This window comes from Mastomys coucha, unplaced genomic scaffold (assembly GCF_008632895.1).
Source record: "Mastomys coucha isolate ucsf_1 unplaced genomic scaffold, UCSF_Mcou_1 pScaffold20, whole genome shotgun sequence".
Lineage (NCBI taxonomy): Eukaryota > Metazoa > Chordata > Mammalia > Rodentia > Muridae > Mastomys > Mastomys coucha.
The window spans coordinates 111,354,346-111,377,428 of record NW_022196903.1 but is presented as its reverse complement, the minus strand read 5'-3'; the positions used below and the strand labels follow the sequence as shown (position 1 = coordinate 111,377,428).

The window sequence follows — 23,083 nt, the reverse complement described above, 5'->3', positions numbered from 1 at the left end:
AGAGTAGGGAGCTGGTCCCTCCCACACCCAGCCCAATGTGCAGTTTCAGGAGCAAAATCCACTTTGTTGGTCAAACTGCTAAGCTTCTCAAGGCAGGGAGTTGAGCATCAAGAGGTAACAACATCAGTATTTGGGGGCCCTTTTTCTATTCTGACCCTCAAGTTGAGTGTTGAGGAAAGCAAAGTTAAGCTACCACACTATGCCCTTCATGTCAGACTCTCATCTGGGAGTGTCCCAACCCTGAGGAACACAGGGCCCAAGTGGCCTTCTATCCCACCCAGCCTGAGGCCCCAGACAAGGCTAGACCTGGAAGCCAGAATCCCCGTCCCTTTAAAGCATAGCTCCACTGTCATGAGCAGACACGCTGTCTCATGCAATGCACATAAGAAACCTGTGTTCAGGACTTACTTTTCACATAAGAATAAGGCTCCAGAGTGAGTTGAGTCCCTTGTCTCACGTGTCCCCACTTGACCTTGGAATAAGCACATTGGGGAATGATTTAAAAGCCCTTCTTCTCAATTCTTCCCCAGTGGTCCATGGCTATCTGCCCACCCACTTCTGGGACAGCATCAGCTCTTAGCCACAACCACCCCCATCAATCAATATTTTTAATTACCTTTACATGATTGACTAATAAAATTCTCCACTGACTAATTGATTTTTTGATGGGGAGATGAATTTTTTTTCTCACCTAAATGGCAAGTTGTATTTCTTTTGGTCATTTTAGAAGAAAAAAATGGGAGAAAGCAGGGATAAGGAGAGACCCAGAGGTCAAGAAGATGATAGGTCCAGACTGAGGTAAATTAGTAGACAACCCCAATCACCATGTGCCCCAGCAGACACCCAGACTGTCCTCCTATTTTGGGGCACCCCACTGGTCAGAGGGACACTGGACACTGCTTCTTCAAGCAGCATGTGCTCATGACACCAATGGTAGGGACACTCCCAGATGAGACCCACTTTGCTTAATCATCAACTGTTCTGTTGTTTTTCAACCTGAACCATAAAAGTTTCCTTTATATTTTATTTATTTATTCATTTATTGCCACATTGAGAATCAAACCCAGAACCCTACACATACTAGGTACGTGCCATTTATCTAATTATATATTCCCATTTCTTTCCCTCCTCTTTAAATACAGTCACTGAGTTTCAAATTATTAAAGCAGCTTATTTATTGCCTGTAAGTTGAAAAAGACAGTCAAATCTAAGTAAACAAAAGGAGAACTTGCCATAGGCCATGGTGTCAGAGAGCAGAGGCCACTACCAAAGCTGGCTTTACTGCCAGTCACCCACTAGCTCCTAACAGCAGCATTTTCCATTCTATTCACTGCCCTGGCTCCTAAAGTAGACCAGTACAAGACACATTCAGTCCCTGCCTTTCATTTGAAGAGATGAATCCGTTCCAGCCATATGAAAAGTGGGTCCCTATGGAAAATGCAGAGTAAGAGAAATATAATTTTAATATCTATTATGGGGGGAAATCAGACATATGGACAATATGTCTGAAAGAGCAATACAATGAACTCCCATGCCCCATCGCCAAGAACCACCAATATCTATTGCTTCATAGATCTTCACTGCTTGCTGCAAAGTTACTACAGCTCTTCTTAGAGACAAGAGCTACTACACACGTTGCGCTTGGCAGTAGAGCATTTGACTGCTGTGCAGAGAGCCCTGAGTTGGAGACATGGCAACACACACAGATTTGCACACAAAGAACAACAAAGAGGGAAGCCAACACCTCTTTGCTTAGAGTTTGGTACCACCACCATTGTCTGTGCTCTGCAGGGACTCTGAGGAAGGTGAGGTGAAGTGAGATGGCATCTTTATAGTAGACAGAAGGAGGCTTCTGATGTGCCCTGGGGACACTGGAGTCAACTGGCTGGAAGCAGGAGTGTGTGGTTGGGAGCGGAGTGGGGTGAATTTAGGCCTTTTCTGGCTACTCCTAAGTAGAGGGGTTTAGAGAATTTGTCATTATTGATCAAAGTCTGGCTCTTTAGGGTCAATTATTACACAGGTTATTATGCTGATTCCTAAGCTGTTCCTAGAGACAGAGGCTGGCTTCTTGCTTCCAATTTGGGGTCAGAGTTTTTGCCTGTTTGTTTGTTTTTTGAGTTTTCCCCCATTTTTGAGACAGGGTTCCTCTGTCTAGCCCTGGCTGTAGACTAGGCTGGCCTTGAACTCAGACATCCGCCTGCTTCTACCTCCCAAGTGCTGGGATCAAAGGCATGTGCCACCACTGTACAACTATTTTATACTAACCATTGTCTGCATTGCCAGCTTCTCGATGAAGATGAGCAGATGCAGCTGTATGACAGTGATAACTGGGTAACACACGGTGTATGTTTAAGTTGTTTTTAATTGCTAAGACAACTCAGAAAGCGAGTAAGCAGGCTGGAAATACTGATTGAATGAAAAAAAGGAAATGTGAATGAAGGAGAGAAGAAATTTAAATCCCACAACTAGATCACTGCAGCACGGGGTAGAGCTGCGAAGGAGAACCGTGGAAAGTTGTTGGCAAGACAGCATCAGCATTTCTAATGGGAGGAAATGCAGCTGCTAAGTAGATTTCTTGAGAGGGAAAAAAATAACACAACCATCTGAATTCCAAATTCAAGAATAACTACCAGAAAAAATAAGACAGACTTGGCAGCTTTCAGTAACGTAAAGTTTGATTCACTTATTTGGATTTGTTAGAAGGAGAACTGACCACATCCTTGGCACTGATCAAGGTGTTGAAGGTACAACATCGAACAGACAAAACTTCCCCACCTCCACGAGTATATATCTTGTGGGAAAACCAGAAAATCATCAACGTTAATCAATAAATATGTAGTGTACTAGCTGTTAAGCAATGTTTTAGAAACAAAGTGGAGAGGGAACAAGTGAGGGCTGAAGGTGGTTTGTCGTTTTAAACCGTGATTAGGCAGGCCTCTGAGAGAGTACAGAGCGGAAGGACACGGGGAAGCAGATTATGTGGATGAAAGGAAACTGAATCCCAGCCAGAAAACACGGGAAGTTCTGCAATCTGCAGCAAGGGTGTGGTTGGTACAGCAAGCCAAGGTGGCTGGTGTGGCGTAACTGGGGTGAAAGGCAGCCATGAAGCCACAGAGGAATCCCAGGTGACATTTTGTGGATAAGTTGATGAACATGGATGCAAATTCCTCAACAGAACACTTGCAAATCAAATTCAAGAACACGTCCAGAAGATCACTCACTATGATGAGGTTGTCTTCGTTACGGGGATGCAGGGATTGTTCCACATAAATAAATTAATAACCATAATTCACAAATAAATGGACCAAAGGACAAAGTCATGTGATCATTTCAACTGATGCATAAAAAGGACTTTGACAAAAACCAGGCATCCCTTTATTATAAAAGGGAGGTTAAAGGTGGAGGGAATATATCTCAATATAATAAAAAGAATTCCTGAAAAACGGATAGCCTCTATCATGTTAAGTGGAGAAAAAAATCAAAACACTCCCACAGTGTCAGAAACAAGACAAAGGTATCACTCTCTCCGTGTCTATGCACTACAATGCTTGAAGTTCTAGTTGTATCAATAAAATAGAAGGATTAAAGGGATTCAAATTAGAAAAAAAGTCAAAGTACCCCTGTTTGCAGATAAGATGCTTCTACACACAAGAGACCTCAAAGACTCCACCAGGAGACTTCTGGAGCTCATAAACACTTTATCCAAATAACAGTTTATAGAAGTAACATGCCAAAATCAGTAGTCTTCTTATATACCAATGACAAACATAAGAGATACTGCAGGCTGGGGAGATGGCTCAGCAGTTCACAGCAATAGCTGCTCTGCCGGAGGTCCTCCGTTCCAGTTCCAGCATACACATGGTGGCTCGCATCAGTAACTCCAATTCTGGGGGAATCTAATGCTCTCTCTGGCCCCTGTGAACACTACATGTTCATGATGTACATTCAAACATGAAGGGAAACATTCATACATATGAAAGCAAAATTAGATATTAATAAAACATACTGAAAATGAAATCATGGGAACAATCCCATCGATAGCAGCCTAAAATATACCTCGTGTGGTGGTTTGCATAGGTTTGACCCCCATAGAATCATGTGTTTCAAAGCTTGGCCATAGGGAGTGGCACTATCACCAGAGGTGGCCTTATTGGAGTAGGTTATGATCTTGTTGGAGTAGGTGTGACCTTGTTGGAGAAACCGTGTCACTGTGTAAGTGGGCTTTGAGGCCTCCTATGCCTAAGCTCTGCCCAGTGTGGAAGCAGAGTCTCCTTCTGATTCCCTTTGGATCAAGATATAGAACTCTCAGTTTCTTCTACAGAGCCATGTCTTCCTGGATGTGCCATGCTTCCCACCATGATGATAATAGACTGAACTTCTGAAATTATAAGCCAGCCCCAATTAAATGTTGTCCTTTATAAGAGTTGCCATGGCCATGGTGTCTCTTCACAGCAGTAGAACCCTAACTAAGACAGCTTGGCATAAACCTAACCAAGGATGTGAAAGGATATACAATGAAAACTTAAGACACTGAAGAAAGAAATTGAAGATGCTAGAAGATGAAGAGATCTCCCATGCTATTGAATATTATCATGAAAATGGCCATCCTGCCCAAAACAATCTACAGATCCAAGGAGTTTCCATTTAAAATTTCAATGTAATTCTTTTTTGAAATTGAAAAAAAATCTAAAATTCAGATGGAAGCACAAAAAAAACTAAATAATACTGAATGACAAAGCCACCGTGAGACCTGTCATCAGTGTCACCATTCATCCTTAACTTCAAGTCATAGTAAAGAGACAAAGAGGTAGCAACAACAGCATGCTACTGGTGTGTACACACACACACACACACACACACATATACACATGTATACACACATGTATACACATACACATGCATAGATACACACATATATACATATGCACACACATGCATACACATATGCATACACACATATACACATGCACACATATCCATACATATACATACATGTATAGGCACACACACACATATGCACACACACACACATGCACACACACACACACACATACACACAGGGTAGTCGCCTGATTTTTGAGAAAGGATGCCAAGAGTACCCAATGCATGGAGGAAAGATGACATCTTTAACAGTCATGCTGAAGCAGCTGGATATCCATGTGTAGAAAATGAAAGTTAACCTTCCTCACTCTGCACAAAAATGAGTTCCAAATGAGTTCTGGCATGAGTGGCGGAAAGGGTAAGGAGTGCGCTCCAGGGTAAAGTCTCCAGTAAGGACTCAGGAGTATGATTTCAGACACACAGCAATCAACCATCAAGTGGGACCTCGTGGAATTAGAAAGCTTCCATATCACAGAACAAAGCATTAGTTAAATGTATGGGTGTCCAACCAAATGGAAGATAAAAGAAGCTGGAGAGATGGCTCAGCAAGTAAGAGCACTGTCTGTTCTTCCAAAAGACCTGGGTTCAATTCCCAGTACCCATATGATAGCTCATAACTGTCTCTAACTCTAGGTTCTGAGGATCCAACACACTCACTCAAACATATATTCAGGAAAAACATAAATGCCCAAAAGAAAAAGAAAATTCTATCAGAATGGAGGAAAGAGGAAAAAAAATCTTTGCTAACTGACAAATATTTGACAGAGGATTAGTGTCTAAAATATGCAAAGAACTAAAAAAAAAAAAAAAAAAAAAAAATGCCCTAAATGTAAAGAAAAATCAATTAAAAATCAGCTACAGAACTGAAATGAGTTCTCAAAATAAATGGCTAAGAACTAGTTCAAAAAGTGTTCATCATCCTTAACTATCAGGGAAACACAGATTAAAACTACATTGCGGTTTCACATTATCCCAGTCAGAATGGTTAAGATGAAGGAAACAAATGATACAAACAGTGGTGAGGATGTGGAGAAAGGAGACCCTCATCACTGTTGGCAGGAGTGAACCTGGTACAGCCACCAGAGAGACCAGTCTTTGTCACATACCCACATACAGGAAATGCATACACACCCGTGTGCATAGCTGCTCTATTCACAGTAAGATGCAAAAAGAGCTATATGTCCATCAACTCATAAATTGATAATTAAAATGTTTAATTTTATTCAACTGTGAAAAAATAAATAAAATTCTGGCAAATGAATGAACTGGAAAACATACTGAGTGAGGCAACCCAGACCCAGAAAGACACATTGCATGTTGTCATTCATATATGGATTTCTGTGTTTCCCTGAGAGTATCTACAGAAGCCAGGAAGTAGGAAGGGGTCATTGTGGGGAAAGGAAAGATCCTCAATGGGGAGGATAGTAAAACATGGCGGTTATGAAAGGGAAAGGAGAAATATGGAGGAGAGTTTAAGTAGGGAGAGATGGGGGCAGGACAGCGGAGTGCTGGGGGACTGTTGACACTAAGAGTGTTTGAAAATGCCATGTGGAAACCTATTTTATAAGCTGTGTGTGTGTGTGTGTGTGTGTGTGTGTGTGTGTGTGTGTGTGTGTATGTGTGGTACTGTATATATTCATATAACAGAGTTTGTTGGGGGGATGATGTATGTATTCATATAACAGAGTTTAATGTCTATTGCCCTATATAGGGATAATGCTCCTTGCAGAAGCCATAGAGTTACCAAATACAAGCATCGGTGTCAGGTGTGAGATACTCCCCTTGGAACTGTTACTCAGAAGTGTCCCAGAGAGTCCTGAAATAGTACAGACTACTGTCATTGCTCTTGGTTGCCGACTAGAACATGATAATAAGATCCTATTGCTGAAGACACCATACACTGTGGTCACTAGATAAGAAGACTCAAAAACAGTATTGATCAAGAAACTTCCTCCGTGCTGACTAGACTTCATGGTACTGGAGGGTTTAGTGTAGGCTGCTGGAGGAGAAAAATTCATCAGCAGCCTTCCTTAGCTACACATCTTCTGTGCTACAGTAATTGCTCGTATGGCAAGACTTAGTGCAGTATTGGCTCAAGTGTTATAAGTGTAATCAATCACTTTTTGATTTAATTTAGGGATGGTTGCGCAGGAAGAAACACATACCCCGTACTGCAAAACTGCCAAGAACCCTTGGCTGGGTCACTCATAGGCTCTAGGATTGAACCTATTATTACTATTTTGCTAAATTGGCACATGTCAAACTACCCTCTAAATTCATCTCTGTACACCCATTGGTTCATACAGCTCTTGGACTTCATCAGAAAAGTTTTATTGTACAGTGTGTGATGGTTAACACGGAAACTCATAGATGGTGAACATGTTGAGAATAAGCATCTGAGGTATGCTCAGCCACAAATGGGACATCCACGCCCCCTTATTCCAAAGCCCAAGGATCCCCAGGAGCAGAAAGATTGTAAGAACCAGGGATTGGAGTAGATCAGGGTAAAACACTGTCTTCTGTACATGACAGGACCACTCTACTCATGAACTCTAGACAGCTAAGGCTGCCTGAACAAGGCCTGCACTAATGGGAGCCAGTCAACATTTTTGTATGGAAGAGAGTAAAGCTTGTGACCTCCTACCTATGACTGCACAGCTATTGGTAATTGGTGGCATCTGGTAAAAAGTGTCAGTTTTCTTTAAGCTTTTGGTAAGTCAACCATTCTCCGGTGAATGGCCCTATATCCATGAGAATCCAGTAGCATAAACTATACTGGTGGGTTATAACGAAAGGAGAGAGAGCATGAAGTTGGAAGAGGTGGATCTGGGGAAAGTTGAGAGAGGAGCAACAGTGACTATGGTAAAATAAATTGCATTTATGTATGAAAATCTCCAAGAATTAAGGAAATATATTTTAAATTAGTTTAAACTTTTAATTCTATCTTTTGAGAATTTTATAGAATATATTTTGGCAATATTCTTTCCCCACCCCTACCCCTCCCACCTTCCTACCCTCCCAACTTCATTTTCTTCCTTGACCTTAAAAAAATCCAAGACAACAACAACAACAACAAAAGCACACACAAACAGACAAACAAACAAATATGGAGTCTGATTTGTGTTGGCCAACCACTCTTGAGTACCTGTCCAGGAGTGTACACAGTGTCACACCATTGAAGAAAACAGATTTTTTTTCCTCTCTCCTAGAACCTCCTAGAATTGCAAACAGCATCTTGACTGGGACTGGGAATTTGTGCCCACTTCCTGTTCTCCATGTTGGCTTTTCTCTGGCTTGAGTTTGTGCAGGTCGAGTGCATGCTGTTACAGTCTTTGTGAGTTCATATGTGCATCATCCCTGTTGTGTCTGGGAAATGCTTTTTCTTTGGAGTCATCTACCACCTCTGGCTCCTATGATCTTCCCTATAAATCCCTGAGCCTTAAGGGGAGGAATCTGGTACAAACATCCCATGATGCTGAATTATCACGGGTAGATGCTACACTATTTACACACTACACCCTTGTGGGTCTCTATGTTATCTACTGCAGAAAGAAGCTTTGCTGACTAGGGCTGGGTGATACATTGATCTTTGGGTGCAGCAATATGTCATTCAGCGCTGTTGTATTACTATGTTCATTTAGCAAAATAATAATAGCAATGGGCTTTCCCCTAGACCTATGACCCATCTAACTCTATGCCCTTGGCCTCGTCAACAATATCAGGTGTGGGTTCCATCTCATGGAGCAGACCTTAATTACATTTCATCAAAAAGTGATTGGTTGTTCCTATAATATTTAGGCCACTGTTGCCCCACTTGGCATATCTTGCAGGCAGGTCACTAGTGCAGCTCACAGGGTTCACAGCTGGATGAGACCGATGGCTACTTTTCTCCTCTGTTAGCATGCATAGCAACTTCCCGCGCTATAAATGCTACTTAGTAGGGGGTGAAACTTCCATTTGAGCACCAGCTCATTTTTGGCAGGTTCTATCACATAAGTATGGGGTATCTTACTGTCAGGTTGTGGAGGGAAAACAATAGCACTGGGGGTTACCTGTAATGTTTGGGTAGGGTCTAAGTGAGTCTTTTGGGAATCAACTCAGAAATGTAATCCATTCCTGGTAGTGGGGATTTTCTTTTGTACCATATGATGTTTAGTTTTGGTATTGCCTCATCCATTATATGGCAACTCCATTTAAAATTCTCCTTATATTTACATATTTTAGGAAGCTTTCAAAAAGAAGAGAAAAATATTCAACTAGAAAAGTACTCGAGGGAGTAAAAGTTGTACAATTCCCATATTTGAAGAGATGTCAAAGTGCCGGTTCAAGACATTGAGTAAACAGTAAACAGAATAAAATCAGATAAAACCATGCCAAGACACACTGAAATTAAATTGATGAAATATGAAGACAAAGGAAAACTAAAAACAGCAAGAGAGAAATTACCCTTCAATGACAGCAGATTTTTCTTCGGAATTATGTACCAGGGAAGTGGTACTGTGTTTTTCAAATCCTGAAAGCAAAAATTTGTCAAAATCCAGTACCCAGTGATATACCAGAATAACCATCCTTCTTATATTCATTCTCAAATGAAGGAAAGTTAGGAGAATCTATTGCTCAGTACTATGCTAAAAGAATGGCTGGAAGGATTTATCCAAACAGAAAGGAAATAATGAGCCTTGGGACATTAGGAAAGAAAGAATGCAGTAAGAAAAAGAGTGGATAGATGTAATCGTTTTCCTTCTCCTGGTTTTACTAAGGCTGGTTTGATGATTTAAACAAAACTCTAACACTGGTTGTGCTCAAAATTTAGAAGAAAATTTTAAGACAATTACATTGCATATATAAACAAGAATAAAAAAAAGCTAAGGTTTCCAAGCTAGAAACCATCCAACTTCCTTCTACTACGTCCCATCCTGTAAAGGTTCCGGTACCTCCCAGTGTTCCATCCCCTAAAGGTTTCAGAACCTCCCAGGGTTCCATCACGTAAAGGTTCCGGTACCTCCCAGGGTTCCATCCCGTAAAGGTTCCGGTACCTCCCAGTGTCCCACCTCGTAAAAGTTTCAGAAGCTCCCAAGCACCATGATAGGCTGCCAGTCTTCAACACATGGGCCTTGTTGGGGGAAATCCAAATCACAGTAAGAGCTGTGGGGAAAATAAAAGCCCCCAGAGAGATGTCAGGGTTAGAACAGCTGAGCTCAGCACCACCAAATTCATAGGAGGATGGGGAAAAGCCAGGATACTCATATATTATCAGTCGGGCTAGGAAATGGTTAAGAAACTCTGCAGAATAATTTGACAGTAGCTTTTAAAAAAATTAAGGGGGACAGGCATGGTAACAACTGCTTTAATTCCAGCACTCGGGGATGGGGGGCTGAGGAAAGCAGATCTCTGTGAGTTCAAGGACATCCTTGTCTACCTACTGAGTTCCAACATGTAATTACTATATGAATCAAAATTGTTATCATGGGAAAAATGAAGGTTCATTATTTATACAAAGATCTACATGAAAAAACTTATAATTCACTTATAATAGAAGAGTGGGGGGGACTATATGTTCATCCTAAAAACAAATGGGTGGGACAGCCACACCATGAAGCGTGTTTCTCCACAGTAAAATGTATCAGACTGATGGTGCAGGGAGGAACCTGGATGAACCCAGAAAACTAAACTAAATAATCAAATTGCACAATATATAATGCTTATTAAAATGAAAAAATAATTATAGAGATGCCGCTAAAGAGGGACTTGAGTAGAGGCATGGAGCAGGGCCACGGTAGTGATTCTTGCCATTTGAAATGACATTTCTACTCTGTCATTCATAGCAGGACTGTAAATGAGCACATGGTAGAGAGCTGTTGACCTCCCTACTGTGTCTTCAGTATCCTTTACCTTTGTAAGATTTTACCAATGGGAGAATCTGGGTAAAGAGCATAAGATGATACATTATTTGTAACAATTGCATGTGAATCTACAATTATCTGGAAAAAATTTTTTTTGGTTTTATGAGACAGGATTTCTCTGTGTAGCCTGCTATTCCTGAACTCATTCTGTAGACCAGGCTAGCCCCAAACTCAGAGATAGATCAACCTGTCTGTACCTCTCAAGTGCTGGTGTTAAAGGTGTGTGCCACCACCACCCAGCGTTAAAAATTTATTTATTCTTAACAAATTCATATGTGTATATAATACATTCTGCCACACTCATCAAATACTTGATGACACTCATCATGTCATCAAGCCTGACATGAGCAGGCTTGCACACTGACACTGCTTAGAATAATCTACCTGATACAAACAGTAACACATTGAAAGCCATGGTGGTTTTCTTTGCTTTCTCCTCTGCTAAGTCTCCCTTGCTAAGGATATGTTGAAAGTGATGCGTCACATTCAAGAGCATGAATTATTCAGAGATAAGAAACAATTTATAGAGCGGTGCATATACTCTTGTCTTTTAAATTTAAAATAAGATATCTGTGGTACGTAGGTGGGTGTGTTTGTATAGACAGCTTTATGTTCTATAAACAGGTTATATGGGGGAAAGCCTTGGCAGATGTACTCAGAGCTCTTAAGTGATGCCATTCATCTGTGTTGTCCGGGTGGGGTACCGAGAGTTATGGTGTAGAGCTTGCAGATATCAGAACAGAAATTGCAGTTTTGTTTTATATGCTTTTTGTTCTTCTAATGTTATGCTTTCCCTTTTATCAAAAATAGATTCTTTTCTCATACAATATATCCTGATCACAGTTTCCCCTCCCTCTCCTCCTCCCAGTTCCTCGCAACCTTTCCTCCCTTCCAGATTCACTCTGTCCATCTCTCATTAGAAGTGAACAGACTTTTAAGAGATAACAACAAAAGGTAACACAATATAATAGATGAAAACAAAGACTGTCACATCATTAGACAAGAGCTCTAGATAAGGCACAAGAATTGGGGATCCCCTCGTTCACACACTCAGGACTCCCATAAACACATTAAACTGGAAACCAGAATATACACAGAGGGCTTGGTGCAGACCCATGCAGGCCCTGAGATTTCTGCTTCAGTCTCTGGGAGTTGATTTAGATGACCTTCTTCTCTGGTGTCCTCCATCCCCCCTGGCCTCTGGCTCTTACACTCTTCTTGCCTTCTCTTCTGTGGGGTTCTGAGCTCTGATTAGGCAGTTTTGATGAAGACATTCCATTTAGAGCTAAGTGTCCTAAAGGTGCCATGTACATTCTCCTCTCTCTCTCTCTCTCTCTCTCTCTCTCTCTCTCTCTCTCTTTCTCTGTGTGTGTGTGTGTGTGTTTAATGTCTGGTGATGGGTCTCTGTATTTGTTCCCATTTGCTCCAGTAGGAAGCTTCTCTGTTGATGGCTGAATAGGGCACTGATCTATGAATATAGCAGAATATCACTAGGAGTAACTTTATTACTATTTTTTCTTAAACCAGTAGTATTTGGTTTTAATGCCAGATCTCGGGAATATCTAGTCTCTGGTTCTTAATCACCCAAGCAGTGTAGGGTATGAGTTCCATCTCATAGAGTGGGCCTTAAGTCAAATCAGATGTTAGCTGGTTACTCCCACAAGCTTTGTGCCCTAGCATTATGTCCCACTATTGCCCTAGCATATTTTGCAGCCAGGAAGATAGATTAAAGGGTTTATGACTGGGTTGGTGTTCATGTTTCCTGTTTGGTATCTTACAAAGTACCTTCCCTTACCAAAGGCTCTAGAGTACAGGGGTAAAGGTTCTATGTAGGTACCAGTTCAACTCTTCCATGGGACTTCAACCATGGGGCACTGGGGTCAGTTTCTGGAGAACAAACTATTATATTGGTAACAGCCTGGGTTGTTTGGGGATTTCCACTGGACTCATTTGGCAACAACACAATTGGATGTGACCCTGTCCCAGTACTGGAAGCTTCATTTGGTAATAAGAGATGGCCAGTTGGGGCTCTGTCTCCCCCATTATTTGGAGACCCTGTTAGGATTCCTTCATATATTTTTAGAAGTTTCTACTGTACTAGATTTCCATAGCACTCCTCAAATGCCCCTCAATCCCCTCCTCCTCCCCACCCATCTTCCCGTTCCAGTCTCCTCTGCACCCAGTTCATCTATGTCCCCCTTCCCAAGGAGATTCCCATGTGCCCCCTTTGTCCCTTTTTTATGCCTAGCCTCTCAGGCTCTTCTGATTGTAGCTGGGTTGCTATTTACTTAGTGGTTAATATCCACATATAAGCCAATACATACCATGTTTATCTTTCTGGGTCTGGATTACTTCATTCAGAATGATTTTTTTCTATTTGAAAATTGTATAACAGCAATCTACTTCCTCTCTAATGTCTTAAAGTAAGAAGACATAATAGGTCAAAAGAGCCAACCAGCTCATCCAGCCCACAACCTTACCCAGCTTTGTTGAAATACACTAAAGTGTCTTAAATGTAAGAAAAGGATGTTCATCAGAAGCAAATGAGTTGGATTCCATAAAGAAGCAAGAAGAGAAGAAGGAGCATATTTTAGCCATATTTACCAGAAATGCCCTGAACAGATCTGCCTAGGGTCCCAGCTGCCCAGGTGGCCTAACCTCTCACAATCATTGCTTTTGTCCTGACTTCCCTGGAGTGGTCCATGGGGGTTGGGGGGAGTGTGGTAGCCATGAGACGCAGGATGAGATGTCCATGTGTGGCTGGATCCTACTTTCCTGTCTCCTCATCTCACAGATGGAGACAGGTGTATGTTGGGCAGTTGTGGTGTAGACTCTGTGAAATCACACCTGCCTCGTGGCTTTTCAATCTGGACTGCATCCCCAATTCCTCTGTGCCTCATTTCCAACATAAAGAGTCCGCAAACCATAGCTTTGATGGTAAGAGCAGACGAGTAATATCCCAAGTGCATGGGACAGTGTTCAAGTGTTCATTTTGTGTGGAGGCAGCCAGTATGTGTCTTCTTCTCTCAGGATAGAGTGGGGAATGTTCATTTTGTGTGGAGGTAGCCAGCATGTGTCTTCTTCTCTCAGGATGAAGTGGGAAGGAAGCCAGGGTTTCCCTTCCCTGCCTGAAGTTGGCAGCTGGCTTTGCAGTGGTGGGATGCCTCAGCTAGGAATGCTTTCAGCGGCAAGGGTTCCAAGGAAAGCAGCTTAAACAAAGAAGGCTTTGCTGCTGTTCCTAGAGCTGTGAGATTAGAGCCTGCAGTTCAGCCAGTCAGAGCATTGTCTCAGAAAGTACTTAGCTCCTCTTGCCTCATAGTTGCCATGTGGGGGACCCAGCTTCTACTACCACCCTGTCCACCTTCAGTGAAGGAAGAGAAGAGATGGCGAGAACCTGGAAACACCAGCTACATTTGGTTCTTTGTCTAGAATATGACCCTTCCCAAACTCTCTCAGCTAACTGGCAGCTGATGGCTGAGTCTCTTTTAATGAAGCCATATAATTTACCTACAGTTGATTTAAGACAAGCTAGGCATATGGACAGCCTTTGGCTTCGATAGTGCAGATTGCAAGGCAAAGGAGATTAGGAACATCCCCGTGGGATGCACTCCTATTTTCTTTATCCTTTTCAGAAAATCTGTGTGACTGGTAGTCTAAGGCAATGCGAGTGGGGCATGGAGTCCTCTAAATCTTCTCGGTGGCGGTAAGTCCATCTGTATGTCCCTGCTCATCCCTTGAGGTGGGGGGAGTCCTGCTGAGAAACAGATAGGAATGGAAACATCCAACCCCGAGGCCAGCTGCGAGTTCACACCTGCTTCAGAGCAGAGCAAGCCTGATAGTCATGCAGCCCAAACAGGAGGATGGGAGATCTAACCTCCAGTTGCCTCCCAATCAGCCCGCTCATAGCTGCCCACTGGGGCTGGTGGAAGTGGCTGGAGGCCACCAGACTGTTCATTTCCTCCCTGGTCATTCAACCTGCTCTCCGGGTTCCATCCTCCTGAGAACCCTGGGTGGCCAGCTTGAGGTCGGGGGCCCAGAGCACAGTCACCACCTCCTTTCACATCCGCCAAGCAGCTGAACTGATGGTATCTAGTTCCTGAGACCCTGCAGTGAACTCAGACCCCAGATAGTCTCTCTTGATAACAGCCTGGACCTTTTTCATCTCTTAACAAACATCAAAACCTGGCTGAGGATCAAACTTGTGGCTGGGAACCAACTCCTGGCTCAAAATCTGGGCTGCTTTCCTGAAGCAACCTGATCTTCAGTGAATGGTGGGAGAGAAGAGCAAGCACCGCGCATATGAGGTCCTGCTCCTCTTTGGTAAACTGAGGACACAGACCAGACACCTCCTGCTTTGCTTTCTTCTGTTCACAGTCACCATGTTTGGGCATGCTGCCCAACATAGTGCCCAGGCTCCATACAATTCTGGCTGGCATTTGGCACATACTTCTCATACATGGCATTTCCAACATGGTACATGTTGCCCATTATCCTTGGCCTCTGGAAAGGGTAGCTCATTTCTTCCAAGTTTGTAGAAAACACCCTTTTAACACATTTCCATCAGTGGGGAAAATAACACCTTTCCCAAGAGGAGAAAAAAAAAGAATGAAAATTTACTTTGTCCAGATGTTCAGGCCTGGAGCACCTATAAGCCCTCCCCACCAAGAACTTCCCAAGGATGATGGTCTGATTTCCCAGCCAGCACAAGTCAGGCATTTTCCTTGGCCTCAGGCTCTGTTCTCTTTGTGCTCCCTCACTTCTGTACTCTGGGCATCCCCCTGTCCCATAAGGTCTTTCTGTCTGCCTTCAAAAAAGATCCTATTATCTGTTTTTGAAACATGTGATGCTTGACCCCTTCTTCAACCCCACACCTCATTTTGTTGCTCTTCTTGGTGGTAGAGCTGCTCCAAATATGTGAGTTTGGGTATTTGGGTTCAACCCTTGTACTTTCTGCACAGCTCCATGATACCATCAGGACATCTGATTGTTCCTGAATTCATGATGGCCAGCAGTGACCAACAGTAAGCTTCTTCCTTGCATCAGTATCCTCCTATGAAATCTAAGCAGCAAGCCCCTCACCTTCCTTCTTCCCGGCATCTCCTCCATGCCTTCCCGGAGCCTCCCTTTAGCCACAATCTAAAAACTTCAGGTTCTCTGACCTTTCATCTTCTACCTCTAGACTAAATAGGCTTTCTGGGCTTTCCCATGAACCCCAATATCCAGGACTCCCTTAAAACTGCATGCCATCACTTTCTCCTTTGATGGAAAATGGCCCTCTTCCTTCACACTCCTGTGGAGTATTCTGTGGTCTTCTTTAAAGTAAATCTCAGATTTCGGCCATTTCCATTGCTACCCACTCTCTAATCAACTCACATGGATGTCTGAACCGTGCATGTACCTAGACTCCTAAAGACTCCAACCTGAAGTGCAAATGCTAATGTACCTCCCTCTTCCTCATTCATCCCTCTTGATCCATCCCAGCCACCCCAGTCTCCCCAGCACTCTCCAAAGTGCATCTCCAAATCGAACATGCCCCAGGGCCCCAGGGCTCCCTCTCTCCCTTATTCAATTATCTTTTCAGATAACCTATCCCTGACACTCTTTTAAACTGCACTCCAACACTTCCTTGTGTAGGTTAGTCATTACTGGGTAACAAAAACAAAAAACAAACACAACTTAGGAGCTTTCAATATTTATTATTCCAAATTTTCTGTAGGGCAATGAATCTGGGCCTAACCTAGCTGCTCTCCTCTGGTCAGGGTGAACCTTGGCAACCAGGACCCATCAATTCTAAGTATAACTTGAATGAGTGGAAAGACAAAGTAATCGTGCACAAGTGGAAGACAGAAAATTACCAAGAGGGCCTGGGGAGGTGGATCAATGGGCAAAGTGCTTGCTCAGCAAGTATGAGGATGCCCTGAGCTTGGATGCCCAGCACTCCTTCAACGCTGGACACTTGTACACGCCTATAACCTCAACATGGAGGACAGAGACAGGCAGATGCCAAGAGCTTGCTGATCAGCCGGTCTAACAGAAACAATGACCACGAGACCAATCAGAGAAAGACCCTGTCTCAAAAACAAGGTGGAAAGTAATCAAGGAAGACATTAAGTGTTGACCTTTGATGGTCACATATGTTTCCATAGACATTTGCACGCACACAAACCAGTTCACACACTGTGCTACCCCCACACAGACACAGAAGAGAAGAGGAGGAGGAGGAGGAGGAGGGAGAGGAGGAAGAGGAGGAGGAGGAGGTAGAGGGGGGAAGGGGGAGGAAAAGGAGGTGAAAAAGGAGGAGGGAGAGGAGAATTAGAAAATGTTTGGAGTTAGGGAGATTTTGCCTAAACCAATCTGCTAGGATCTTGCTAAAGATGAGACACAGTGACAAAATATCACTTGGAAATGGTAGAAGGTCAAGAACCCAGTTAGATCTCAAGATTGGGGAGTTATTACCAAAACTGGGTCATAAAAGAAAGTGCTGGGCTCCAGAAAAAGTATGAGCAGGCTGCCTAAAACTTGGCCAAGCAGAGAAGGTAGCTCACATCAAAAAGGACAGGAAGCAAGGGACATATAGTTCCAGGGCTGGGATGGCCAACCTTTGGCTAAGAAGGCAGGATGCAGGCAAGGGCGTAATCATCTGGGGCTCAGTTGGACCTACAGGTAAGGCTCTGCTGCGTGAGTGTACACTACCTTAGACCTACAGGTAAGGCTCTGCTGCATGAGTGTACACTACTTTGAGCCACCTTAGGACTGGGTTCTGGAATATGATGCCTATGAAGCAAGGTAAGGTCAGGAGAGACTCAGTAATGAGCCAAATAAGGGCATGGATACTGATGTGAGGGGGAGAATGGGGACAGCGATGGGAGTACTCTGAGTTGCCCAGGACCCACACATTCTGAACGTCTCCCAGGCACAGGACTTCAGAGAGAGTTAACTGGAGTGAATAGCCCTTGTCTGTCTTTATAGGCCTTGGAGGCAGCTGGAGTGCCTCCCAAGGCTCAAACCTAAGGTTTCCATCAAGAACACCAACAGTGGTAGAAAAACGTCATCCAGACGCTAGAAAGCACCTCCCACTTGCTGGGGTACTCACAATGCCTTTCTGGCACTTAGCCTCAGTGCCAAGTCCTCCAGGTCTTGGCCAGTCATAGGTCTCCATTCTGAGAATGGTCGGGACCACAGAAAGACTTCACAGCTGTGACCTGGGGTCCCAACCAAGAGCCCCTCAAAAACCTAGCACTTATTTTTTTTTAGAACCTCAAGAACCTATACTTATCTTCATAGGAAGAGAGGCCCCTGAAACCCACATTCCTGGGCCCTCAATCCCTTACCATGCCTTACAGTGAGGTGGGAACCATTTATATAACAAGGGAGGCAACAGCCTCAGGTGAGGCAAGACTGGGCAATAGAAGAACCAGAGGAGGACCCAGGCCCTGCTCTTCCCATCGCACCTGTATACCGATTAATGAATTTCCTCCCTATGCTTGTTCCTCCTTGTTGAGATTGAGGGGAACCCAGATCGGGGAGTTCTGCCAATTCCACAGGCATAGACCATGATGAACAGCCAGACCCCACTAAGTGTCCTGGCTAATGGACCCATCACCCAGGTTGCCCCGCTGAAGGTGGGCTCAAAGCGCTATGGGGTGGACAGCCCAAGCTCTGTGCAGACATCCCTCACCGTGTGTCCTTGATCAGAGTTTGCCCTGATGACATCACCTCATAGCAGCATTACTCACAGAATTACAGTCTCCTATGCAGCTTGATCAGATTTATAAAGTGCCCCAGGCATGACGAATCCTCCTCATGAGTGGGTCATTTCCTGAAGGAGACTCCAGAGCTGGCTCACTGCATAGATGAGAGTGCTGGCAACACAAGCAATTGGCACTTGAGATATGTGTGGTCGTTTTCTGTGTGAATGGCCTGCAGGTCAGAGGGAACACTATCTCTGTGGATGGCTTGCACACACTTGAGTGGAAAGTAGAGTTATTTTGAAAGACAGTATCCCTAATGCCTAGTAGATATTTGGTACCAGACCCCTGGAGAGTCTCTGAAGAGATCCCTAGCCCATAGTATGATAGGTGGCAGTTTCTAAAAATGACTGAAATACTTCTGTCCCATGTGCCCTCCTAGGATCTTGTCATTCCCAAGAGATGGACCCCCTCTCTTCTCTCTTTGAGGCTGAGCCAGCCTTTCTGGATGCCACAATGGCTGTGGAAACTTCTGAGGCCGTGTCTCAGAAGGTAACATGTTTTATTCTTTTTCTTAATAGTTTAATTACATTGGTTGAATTTTAGTTAAATTTGGTTTTAGTGTTTCCTTTGACAGTTTTATACATGCATATAATTATTTTAGCTCCTTTTAGCCTCCATTGTTCTTGCTCATCTCCCACTGAAACCCTTTTTCTTCTCTGATTTGTGTGTCTGTGTGTGTGTGTGTGTGTGTGTGTGTGTGTGTCACACTGAGTTTAATTAGAATTGCCCACATAAACATGGAAGAGAGATGATTATTTACAGGAACACAGGAACTTACCAGAGGATACACCACTGAAGAAACTGACAGCCTATTTCCAGCAACCATTAACTGTTGATGATGATGAAACATTAATGGACCCAATATGTGTGGGTCTTTTGTGATAACAACAATGGCAGCATGCTTCCCCAACTCTTCAGCTTTACATTTTTCTGCCCCATCTTCCTAGATTTTCTCTGAGCCTTGGAGGAGGTGACAGGGTTGTCCCATTTAGGACTGAGCATGGCACCAAGATAACACGCTTGTGATCACCATGTTGTAAGAAAGCTCAGAGCCTCCTGGAGAGTCCATGCAGTGTTCCAGTGAAGGTTCCAGCTGACAGCCAGCACCAACCACTAGCTATCAGATACTGGCCATGTGAGGAGTCAAACAGTTCCAGCCTCGGACATCAAGCCACTGCCCTAAGCAAGGAGAGCTGAGGAGAGTCGCGCAACCTTTATGAGTGATGCCCAAATTGCCCATCCATGATCAGAGGAAATGCTGGTGCTATTTTGGGTGCTCCACTTGGGGATGATTTGTTATGCAGCAATAAACAAAGAGAACAAATGTCCTTGGGTGAATTCAAGCTTCACTGCGTGTCCACTGCTTGTACATAACTCTGAGAAAACCCTAGGTGGACATAGGGCCAGATCCTCATGGTATCAATGGCTCTGCATCCTGCTGAGCTCAGATTGGTCACAAGTGGTCTCTGGATCTCAGGGAAAGACTCTAAGTGCCACCTTTACAATGACAGGAGCCCATGGCTATAGTACTGGCAGGGGACATGGTAGGTAGGAGAAGCTCTGACTAGGGGGTTCTATGCAATGATAAAGGTCTTCATAGCAGCAGGAAGCTATATATTCAGCACCAGAACTGGGTATCTCTAAGAATAGTCAATGTCCTCAAAGTCACTCCAAGGTGAGCAGAAATGAGTATGTCATAGAGATTCTGGAGCCTTCTCTGCCTAAGGGTAGGATACAAACACCCGAAATTTGATCCTATCAAGTTACTCCTAGAAACTGGAGTTTGTGTGGTTGATAGAAATGAATGGGCCCCGCATTGCAAAATATTTAGCCATATCTGCAAGGCAAGATGGTTGTCAGGTCAGATTGTGTTGTAATAGACTGACTGACCCCAGGAGTGTATTGTATCCTAACATTTATAGTATCAATAACAATGTAATAATCCAACAGTTGGACCCAGGAACATTATTTCTTTGTTTTCAGTCAGAAATTTCATTGTTTTTGATTTAGATGTTTTTAGATTAAAAACAAAAATAAAAATGCCCCTCAAGTGGAATTCCCTCTGGGAGATTTAAAAATAGACGGTGGATCAGCATGAGCAAGGCATATTATCTTTGGCAATTTATGGCCAGATGCTCATAGAATTTCTTAGCTGACAGAACAAGATTGTGGTAAGCAGAAGACACAGGGAAAAAAATCAGAGCTAGATGCTGGAGGAATGGTACAAGAAATGCTAGCAAGCAAATGCTCCCTTGCAAATAAGACATCCAATAAGCAGATCAGGACAAACCAATAGACCAGCAACCAAACTGAAAGGGAGGTCTGGACCCAGAAAGAACTCAAAACCATCCATTCAAGGGTGCAGCAAGGAATATCAGGCACAAGGAGCCCATGCTGGTACCTGATGCTGGGGCTGATCCAGAGACCACTGTAATGAAAGCGGTCGGTTGTCCTGGAGGCTCACACTGAGTTGCCAAACTGTTGGTAGTGAAAGCCATCATCCTGGGGGTCCCACACTGAGCAGCCAGAATGTTGATGCAACTGCTTTCTCTCCAATGGGCATAAGATCATTTATTCTGAACCCAGTTTGAGCACCTATGGCCTGAAAACATTGATTTGAGACACCCCAAATGACAAGTCCTACCATGAAAGTGGTTATAGAAACTTTTATAGACACAGAACAAGACCAGTAATAGATCAATGGATATGCCAAATACATTAGCAGGAACAGCAGGTGGTGAGTTACAAAGCAGGGGAAATTTTGCTTTTATTGTCTCATACATTTTCTAATGACCTTCTTAACTTTTGAATTGGTGGAAGTAAGCGGTTTGACTAAAGATTATTCAAAATTATTTATCAAAATTATTTATCCAGTCACAAAAGAAATATTTGGTGAGATACTGAGGTGGGCAATAATAAGAAGCCATTAAAGGGACTAAACATAGGCAGGGTATTTCTGGCTCTCAGGCTGCAACATCCATCACTCCACACTTAGGAAGTTGGACCAGTCGGTGGTTGGCAGGATCTTTAATATAAGTATGGCTTTCTTGAGCAACTCCAATTCAGAAAAATAAGGTAAGAGGAAGAAATAAAGGGATTTGTGGAGAAAAATGAAACTATCCCTACTTGACACTGGCATGATCCTACACTTTAAAGACTCGATTGGAAAACTCTTAGATATGATGAACACTTTCAGCAAAGTAGCAGAATACAAAACCAGCATATGTAAGTCGATACGTTTCCTCCAAGGCAATAATGAACTTGCCAGAGAATAAACCGGGAGGAAATCTCTTTCTGAATAATCAAGGAAACAGAAACACCAAAGAATAAACCCACCAGGTGACAGACCTCTACAAACAAGAGTTCCAAAGCACCGAAGGAAGAGAGTGAAGAGGACAGAAGATGAAAGATCTCCAGCGGTCTTGGATTGGTAGAACTGGTACTGTAGAATAATCTATACTGTTGAAAACAGTATACAGAGGCAACATAAAATGTCCAGAAAGAAATCAACATTTTCACAGAATTAGAAGAAAACCACAAAATTCATTTGGAAGCATGAGAGATTCCAAATGTCCAAGATAATCAGAAGTAGAAAGAGCTGGAATTTTCACAATTCTGAGTCTCAGATTATACTGCAAAGCCACAGAATACAAAACAGCATGGCGCTGCTGCAGAAACATGTGGATCTGAATAAAGAGCCCAGATATAAACACACTGAGATATAGCCACTTAAGGTGACAAAGGTATCAAAAGTATGCACTGGAGGAAAAAACAGCCACAAAGGACACTGGGAAAACTAGATTTCCACGTGTAGAAAAATAAAACGAGGTGCATATCTCTCACCTCACCCCCCCAAAAAAATCTGTTCAAAATGGACCAAGGAACTCAGTGTAAAACTTGAAGCTAAAACTAGAGGAAAGCATAGGGAGATGCCTCCAGATACAGTATGTGTGTGTATACACACACACACACACATATATATACACACACATACACACAGTATATACAGTATATATATGCACTATATACAGTATATACATACAGTATATACAGTATATATGCAGATATAATGGAGGATTTTCTGCAAAGGACTCTAGTAATACAGGAAATAATCCTAAGAAGGAAGACTATGGGTTCAAGATAAGCCTGGAGAGATGGCTTGGTAGTTAAGATCACTTGCTGCTCTTGCAGAGGACCCAGGTTTAATTTATAGCACCCACATGGCAGTTCCAGGAGATGCAATGTCCTCTTCTTATCTCCATAGGCAATAGGCATTCATATGGTACACATACGTACATGCAGGTTGCACTCATATACATAAAATAAGTAAACCTTTAAAAAGAGAGTCCCAGAACATTCTTGAATGCATAGGGAATTTGAGATCATCTGGGTTCAAAAATCCACCACACAACACACAGACACATACACAGACAAATACAGATAGACACACACAGATATACACACACAGAGAAACACACACAGAGATACGCACAGACACACACAGAGATATGCACATAGAGACACACAGAGAGATATATATACACAGAG

General features: G+C 43.1%; 1 long non-coding RNA gene across 2 annotated transcripts; it reads left to right on the top strand.

Annotated features, from left to right (window-relative positions):
- The first annotated feature begins 9,931 nt into the window (after positions 1–9,931).
- Positions 9,932–19,863, top strand: LOC116098308. Of its 2 annotated transcripts, XR_004121802.1 has the most exons (4): positions 9,932–10,019; positions 14,417–14,487; positions 18,915–19,024; positions 19,483–19,863. It is a non-coding gene; the product is annotated as an uncharacterized LOC116098308 (long non-coding RNA). The 2 variants fall into 2 exon arrangements; XR_004121801.1 differs by lacking the exon at positions 14,417–14,487 and having other exon boundaries at positions 9,935–10,019.
- Positions 19,864–23,083: the final 3,220 nt, after the last annotated feature.